Here is a 7456-nt window from a genome sequence, read left to right on the forward strand (position 1 = left end):
CTCTGATGCGGTAAGTCTCAGCGAGCACTCCTGCTTCCAACTCCCACGGGGGGGTGCCAGCTAACACGCAGGCAGCCGCGAACGCAACGGTCGTGTATGCCCGGCATATTCTGTTTGCCACTACCCGTTGCGGCCTCCGCAGAAGGGCCCTGGTTGGCGCACGGAGTGCATCGAACCAAATGGGGGCTCCATACGTTGCCATACTTTTTACCACCCCCGCGAACAGGCGACGGCAAGGGGCTCCAGGCCCCCCCACGTTTGGGAGTAGTCGGCCCAGCGAAGCAGCTGCACCCACTACTCTAGGGGCGAGGCGGCGGAAGTGTTCCTCAAAGTTCCACTTGCGGTCCAAAACAAGGCCCAGATATTTCATGTGGGCCCTGATTTGGACAACTTCCCCCGACACCGTAATGCTTGCGTGTGCCGGGGGTCGCCAGCCCGTTCCCCCGAATAGGACGGCCTCCGTCTTTGGAAGGGCAACTTTGAGCCCCAACATGCCAATTCGGGTGACCATCAGCTCTTCTCGGCTTCCGGCTGCAGTGTGAGCACGACAGCCGAAGAACGAGGCGGGCGAAGTTTAGGCCCTGATTTTGCAGTCCCCGGCCCCCCTCCCCGCTGCGTCTTTTGCGGCTGCGACTGCGAACCAAATGGGGGCTCCATACGTTGCCATACTTTTTACCACCCCCGCGAACAGGCGACGGCAAGGGGCTCCAGGCCCCCCCACGTTTGGGAGTAGTCGGCCCAGCGAAGCAGCTGCACCCACTACTCTAGGGGCGAGGCGGCGGAAGTGTTCCTCAAAGTTCCACTTGCGGTCCAAAACAAGGCCCAGATATTTCATGTGGGCCCTGATTTGGACAACTTCCCCCGACACCGTAATGCTTGCGTGTGCCGGGGGTCGCCAGCCCGTTCCCCCGAATAGGACGGCCTCCGTCTTTGGAAGGGCAACTTTGAGCCCCAACATGCCAATTCGGGTGACCATCAGCTCTTCTCGGCTTCCGGCTGCAGTGTGAGCACGACAGCCGAAGAACGAGGCGGGCGAAGTTTAGGCCCTGATTTTGCAGTCCCCGGCCCCCCTCCCCGCTGCGTCTTTTGCGGCTGCGACTGCGAGCCACCCTTGTCTTTCTTCTTTGCCCTCTTCTGGCTGACCTTCTGCCATTGCGCCTCCTTGGGTGCAGAAAGGTCAGTAGGGCGTTTTGCCGCCGCTGGCTGACTTGCAGGGCGAGCAGGTGGCGTCTCCGTAGCGTGGCGCCCTTCTTCAGCAGGCTGGCTTGGGCCTGGCACGCGTGTGGCGTCCGCATACGATGCGGGCTGTCGCCTTCCTCTTGTCAGCCGCCAGTGGTGGCCGGATCCGTTTCTCTGGAAGGAGCCTGTCCTCCAGTGCTGCTAGACGAGCATTCAGCATCGTCCCGACCTGGGTCAACACCGTCCGACAGACCTCTTCCATCACTGAAGGTAGCGAATTGGGCACTTCAGTTCTCGCCTTGGATTGAGCGAGCTGCGGGTCAGGGCGCAGCCCCTCTGTCGTATCCGGGGGAGAGGACGCGGGACCCTGCTTCCGCGACTTCTCCAAGTCACTCCTTAAGGTGGCCAACTCCTTTCGCAGGCTGGCCATTTCAGCTTGCAGACGTGCATTGTCCGCCTGCAGTTGCCGTGTCTCATCCGATATGGTGCGTGAACTCAAGACCTCAACCGCCTCTTTGATGGAGGATGCCGCGTTCTTGAGTTCGCGCACAAATGTCCCCTTCAAATTTGTGGACTTGGTGGCGATCGACGATATCAGCGCCACTTCATCCAGCGCTCTTTTTTGGATTTGGGCCGCTGACATATCGTCGGTCATTGGCCCAATCTCGCGTTCAATAGACCGCTGCTTTTCGCGGCGGAATCTAGACGTTAGTGAGGTCCTCAACAGGTCCTGCTCAACCTGCAAGCGCATTTCTTCCTTCTTAGCCCTGTTGAGGGCCTCCCTGGCCTTAGCTAGCCCAACGTATTTACCCGTAGTGGGTGGTCTGCCTCTCCCTCTAGTGGGTGACGACGCATCTTTCATTTCCTCATCCGAGGACATTGAGAGTTGTACGTCGAACTCCCCAAGTCGCGGCCTCTTCGGCCCCTTCCACAGACGGCCAGAAGCTGCGCCAGACGCATTGCCAGAAGACTCAGACTCCGATCTGGGCCTGGTCTCTACTGTTATGAGGCTGCAGTCTGACATAGCCTCGTCCGACATCTCCGTCCTCACGGACGAATCGTCCTTCTTTCCCTCTCTGTCCTTCCTCATTTCCCTCTCGTGCTTCTCTGCTAAAACTTCGCACCTCTCTAAAGCAATGATAACTTCTTTCCCCCCTTGCACATTTCCAACTTTCCCTACGCCCCCCACAATCTTCTCCTCTCCCTCACGACTGGTGGCCCCCCCGTATACATGGGGCCGATGCGCCACTAGTGACGCACCAAGGGATTCCCCCTCGCGGGGACCCTCCCGGGTAGATTTTTTGCCATGTCGTAGTTCCATTTTGTTTATGGGCCTTATGGGGACCCTCCCCAGACACCCTAGTGGCTGCACTCCCAGCAACCATGCATCCCATCGGCGGGCATCAACCTTAGGATTGGGGTAGTTTTTTATAGAGGTTGTCTTCCTCGCAGCCCCACGCTCAGTGCGCGGGACCCCCGGTTCCGCTCAGTGCGGATTACGGGTTGCCCGACGGTGGCCGAAGCCAGCGCTCACCGGCCATGAAGACCGGAGAGCCCGCCGCGCAGGGCGTTTCCACCCACACCGGTGATTTTTTACTGAGGTTGTCCTTCCTCGCGGCCTATAAGGCCCCGCCCTCAGTGGCAGCGCACAGAAGCGCCCCACCCTCAGTGGCAGCGCACAAAAGCGCCCCACCCCGCCTCGTGCTAGTTTTGGTTCGCGCCGGGTTTCCCCGGTACCCCCCATATCTGGGAGGCATTCCCCTATCCACCATCCGGGGACGCGCCCGATGGGGGACTAGCAACCCCACACGGGAACCTAACCTAACCTAACCTAACCTAACCTAACCTAACCTAACCTAACCTAACCTAACCTAACCTAACCTAACCTAACCTAACCTTTTTTTTTTTTTTTTTTACGTGGGGAATCCTCATGGATACCAACACACCCGGGGAGGTGCAATGGTTATGTCGGACTCTTACCGACTAAACCCCACGGTGTTCAAACACTTCGCCTGGTGACTGGGTTACGGGAACGCTTTCGCACACGACCGCGACCCAGCCAGCGGCGTCCGCTAAAGCGGACCCTTCTCCGGGCCATGGCCCTGACCACAGCCGGCAGGGAGAGGTCTTGTCCCACTACCGCCACGAGTTCACCGCCCAGCTCGGGCAATCGGCAAGCGTATGTTGCGCCGTGTCCACAGCGCAGCCGCACTCGTGCACTCCTCGGTAGGTTCCCTACCGGCAATCTTGCACAGGTACTTTCCGAAACAACCGTGTCCTGAAAGCACCTGCGCAAGGTGGAAGGTCATCACCCCGTGTCTTCTTTCCACCCACTGCTGAAGCACGGGGCGAATCCCGTCAATAGTCCGCAGACCAGGCGGGCTTTAGATCCGTCGGTTATAAGCGGATAGCTGTAGTCCGTCCATTTTGATAACAAAACCGTTGGGAACTTAGACAACACGGCCGACATGATATTCATGTTTTTTAGGTACTCATCTTCACCGATAGCGAGGACTGCTGCGACGAAATTTTGAACTTTAACGGAAAACTTGACTATATCCTTATGATATTCCTGTGCCATTGCTGGAAGCTTCTGGACATCTTGTACTATTCTAGTGATAATAATATCGGGGTTACCAAATTGTAGCTCCAGTGCTGACATTACTATGTCCGGTGTGGTGGCGCTAATCAGCAGCGCCGTGACGGCTTCCTTTGCTGGTCCGCGGAGGTAACTACGTAGCCTCCACAGATTCTCCCTGGGGCTAAAGCTACATACTTTTGTGGACTCGTCGTAAGCTTGCTTAAAATAAAGCGAGTCCATGGGGTCGCCCTCAAACGTTGGTAGATCCTTCTGTGTGCTAATACGGCTTAAAAACTTATGTGTTTGTGCATGTGGTGCGTTGTGCTTAGCAATAGTTGCCATTTCTTTGAGTGCGCTAGCCAGCATGTGTACAGTCCCATCAGTGCCACCGCCTATAGCGGCGGGCGGGCACAGCTCGCCTAAATCTGAACCATCCTGCTGGACGGGCTGTGCTGACTGCTCGTGCTGACTGTGCTCTAACCATTTCTCTACAGAACTATTATGATTGCTACGCACCTCATGCTCCTCCGGTAGTGGACTGTATGCTTCCTCATCTAGTGCTGCCATATCAGCTTGCAACCTTTTCTCAATTAGCTGCATCTCAATACGCGCTTTCGCCTCCGCTGCCTCTAGTTCCAGCCGTGTCTTTCTTGCTCGGATGGATGCTGAACTTGACTTTCTCGACGTGCCATTGCGTGTAGAAGCCCTACTCGGTGCCACTGCGTGGCCGCTAGTGCTCTTAACACTAGTAGCTGGTTCTACTTCATCGAAAAGCCTTTTTCTAAGCTCCTCCTTTAGGGGTACCTGCTTTTTCACCTGCTTACATGTGTGCTGGCTCTGCTCCTGCTCCTCAACTAGGTCCTGTTTCTTCACAGTGTTCACCATATTTGGCGGTGGAGTTTGGAACATACCTTGCGATCCGGCTCGAAGGACCACTCCTTCCGAAGGTGAAGGAGGGGAAGAGCAGGGGTCCGAAGGTGAAGGAGGGGAAGAGCAGGGGTCCGAAGGTGAAGGACGGAAAGAGCAGGGGTCCGAAGGTGAACGAGGGGAAGAGCAGGGGTCCGAAGGTGAAGGAGGGGAATAGCAGGGGTCCGAAGGTGAAGGAGGGGAAGAGCAGGGGTCCGAAGGTGAACGAGGGGAAGAGCAGGGGTCCGAAGGTGAAGGAGGGGAAGAGCCGGGGGCCGAAGGTGAAGGAGGGGAAGAGCAGGGGTCCGAAGGTGAAGGAGGGGAAGAGCAGGGTTCAGAAGGTGAAGGACGGGAAGAGCAGGGTTCCAAAGGTGAAGGACGGGAAGAGCAGGGGTCCGAAGGTGAAGGACGGGAAGAGCAGGGGTCCGAAGGTGAAGGAGGGGAAGAGCAGGGTTCCGAAGGTGAAGGAGGGGAAGAGCAGGGTTCCGAAGGTGAAGGACGGGAAGAGCAGGGTTCCGAAGGTGAAGGAGGGGAAGAGCAGGGGTCCGAAGGTGAAGGACGGGAAGAGCAGGGGTCCGAAGGTGAAGGACGGGAAGAGCAGGGTTCCGAAGGTGAAGGAGGGGAAGAGCAGGGGTCCGAAGGTGAAGGACGGGAAGAGCAGAGGTCCGAAGGTGAAGGAGGGGAAGAGCAGGGTTCCGAATGTGAAGGACGGGAAGAGCAGGGTTCCGAAGGTGAAGGAGGGGAAGAGCAGGGGGCCGAAGGTGAAGGAGGGGAAGAGCAGTTTTCCGAAGGTGAAGGAGGGGAAGAGCAGGGGGCCGAAGGTGAAGGAGGGGAAGGTCCGAAGGTGAAGGACGGGAAGAGCAGGGTTCCGAAGGTGAAGGAGGGGAAGAGCAGGGTTCCGAAGGTGAAGGACGGGAAGAGCAGGGTTTCGAAGGTGAAGGAGGGGAAGAGCAGGGTTCCGAAGGTAAAGGAGGGGAAGAGCAGGGTTCAGAAGGTGAAGGACGGGAAGAGCAGGGTTCCAAAGGTGAAGGACGGGAAGAGCAGGGGTCCGAAGGTGAAGGACGGGAAGAGCAGGGGTCCGAAGGTGAAGGACGGGAAGAGCAGGGTTCCGAAGGTGAAGGAGGGGAAGAGCAGGGGTCCGAAGGTGAAGGAGGGGAAGAGCAGGGGTCCGAAGGTGAAGGAGGGGAAGAGCAGGGGGCCGAAGGTGAAGGACGGGAAGAGCATAAAGTGAAAACACAGGGTTTCTTTAAGTGACTTGGCTGACAGAACGTGTGTAGCGGTTGGCAAAGTTTAAACGATGCGGCTGCGGTCGGTTGCGGTGAACGTCTACAATTTGAACCGCCGCGGACGTCAGAATAACGGTTTGCCGCCCCCGCCACCTACGTTCCGTTTTTAGCACATTATTTATTAAAACCATAGACAATCATTTATTTCAGCTTAAATTATATAATATTAATTATTTATAATTTATTAATTAATAATTAACAAGAGGGCTTTTTGCGTCGCTAACACCCTCCTTCACCTTCGGAACCCTGCTCTTCCCCTCCTTCACCTTCGGAACCCTGCTCTTCCCGTCCTTCACCTTCGGAACCCTGCTCTTCCCCTCCTTCACCTTCGGACCCCTGCTCTTCCCGTCCTTCACCTTCGGAACCCTGCTCTTCCCCTCCTTCACCTTCGGAACCCTGCTCTTCCCCTCCTTCACCTTCGGACCCCTGCTCTTCCCGTCCTTCACCTTCGGAACCCTGCTCTTCCCGTCCTTTACCTTCGGAACCCTGCTCTTCCCCTCCTTCACCTTCGGAACCCTGCTCTTCCCCTCCTTCACCTTCGGACCCCTGCTCTTCCCGTCCTTTACCTTCGGAACCCTGCTCTTCCCGTCCTTCACCTTCGGAACCCTGCTCTTCCCCTCCTTCACCTTCGGACCCCTGCTCTTCCCCTCCTTCACCTTCGGACCCCTGCTCTTCCCCTCCTTCACCTTCGGACCCCTGCTCTTCCCCTCCTTCACCTTCGGACCCCTGCTCTTCCCCTCCTTCACCTTCGGACCCCTGCTCTTCCCCTCCTTCACCTTCAGCCCCCTGCTCTTCCCCTCCTTCACCTTCGGACCCCTGCTCTTCCCCTCGTTCACCTTCGGACCCCTGCTCTTCCCCTCCTTCACCTTCGGACCCCTGCTCTTCCCCTCCTTCACCTTCGGACCCCTGCTATTCCCCTCCTTCACCTTCGGACCCCTGCTCTTCCCCTCCTTCACCTTCGGACCTTCCCCTCCTTCACCTTCGGAACCCTGCTCTTCCCCTCCTTCACCTTCGGACCCCTGCTCTTCCCCTCCTTCACCTTCGGACCCCTGCTCTTCCCCTCCTTCACCTTCGGACCCCTGCTCTTCCCCTCCTTCACCTTCGGACCCCTGCTCTTCCCCTCCTTCACCTTCGGACCCCTGCTCTTCCCGTCCTTTACCTTCGGAACCCTGCTCTTCCCCTCCTTCACCTTCGGAACCCTGCTCTTCCCCTCCTTCACCTTCGGACCCCTGCTCTTCCCCTCCTTCACCTTCGGACCCCTGCTCTTCCCCTCCTTCACCTTCGGACCCCTGCTCTTCCCCTCCTTCACCTTCGGACCCCTGCTCTTCCCCTCCTTCACCTTCGGACCCCTGCTCTTCCCCTCCTTCACCTTCAGCCCCCTGCTATTCCCCTCCTTCACCTTCGGACCCCTGCTCTTCCCCTCGTTCACCTTCGGACCCCTGCTCTTCCCCTCCTTCACCTTCGGACCCCTGCTATTCCCCTCCTTCACCTTCGGAACCCTGCT

Source organism: Pararge aegeria, chromosome 25 (genome assembly GCF_905163445.1).
Source record: "Pararge aegeria chromosome 25, ilParAegt1.1, whole genome shotgun sequence".
In the NCBI taxonomy this organism is placed as follows: Eukaryota; Metazoa; Arthropoda; class Insecta; order Lepidoptera; family Nymphalidae; genus Pararge; species Pararge aegeria.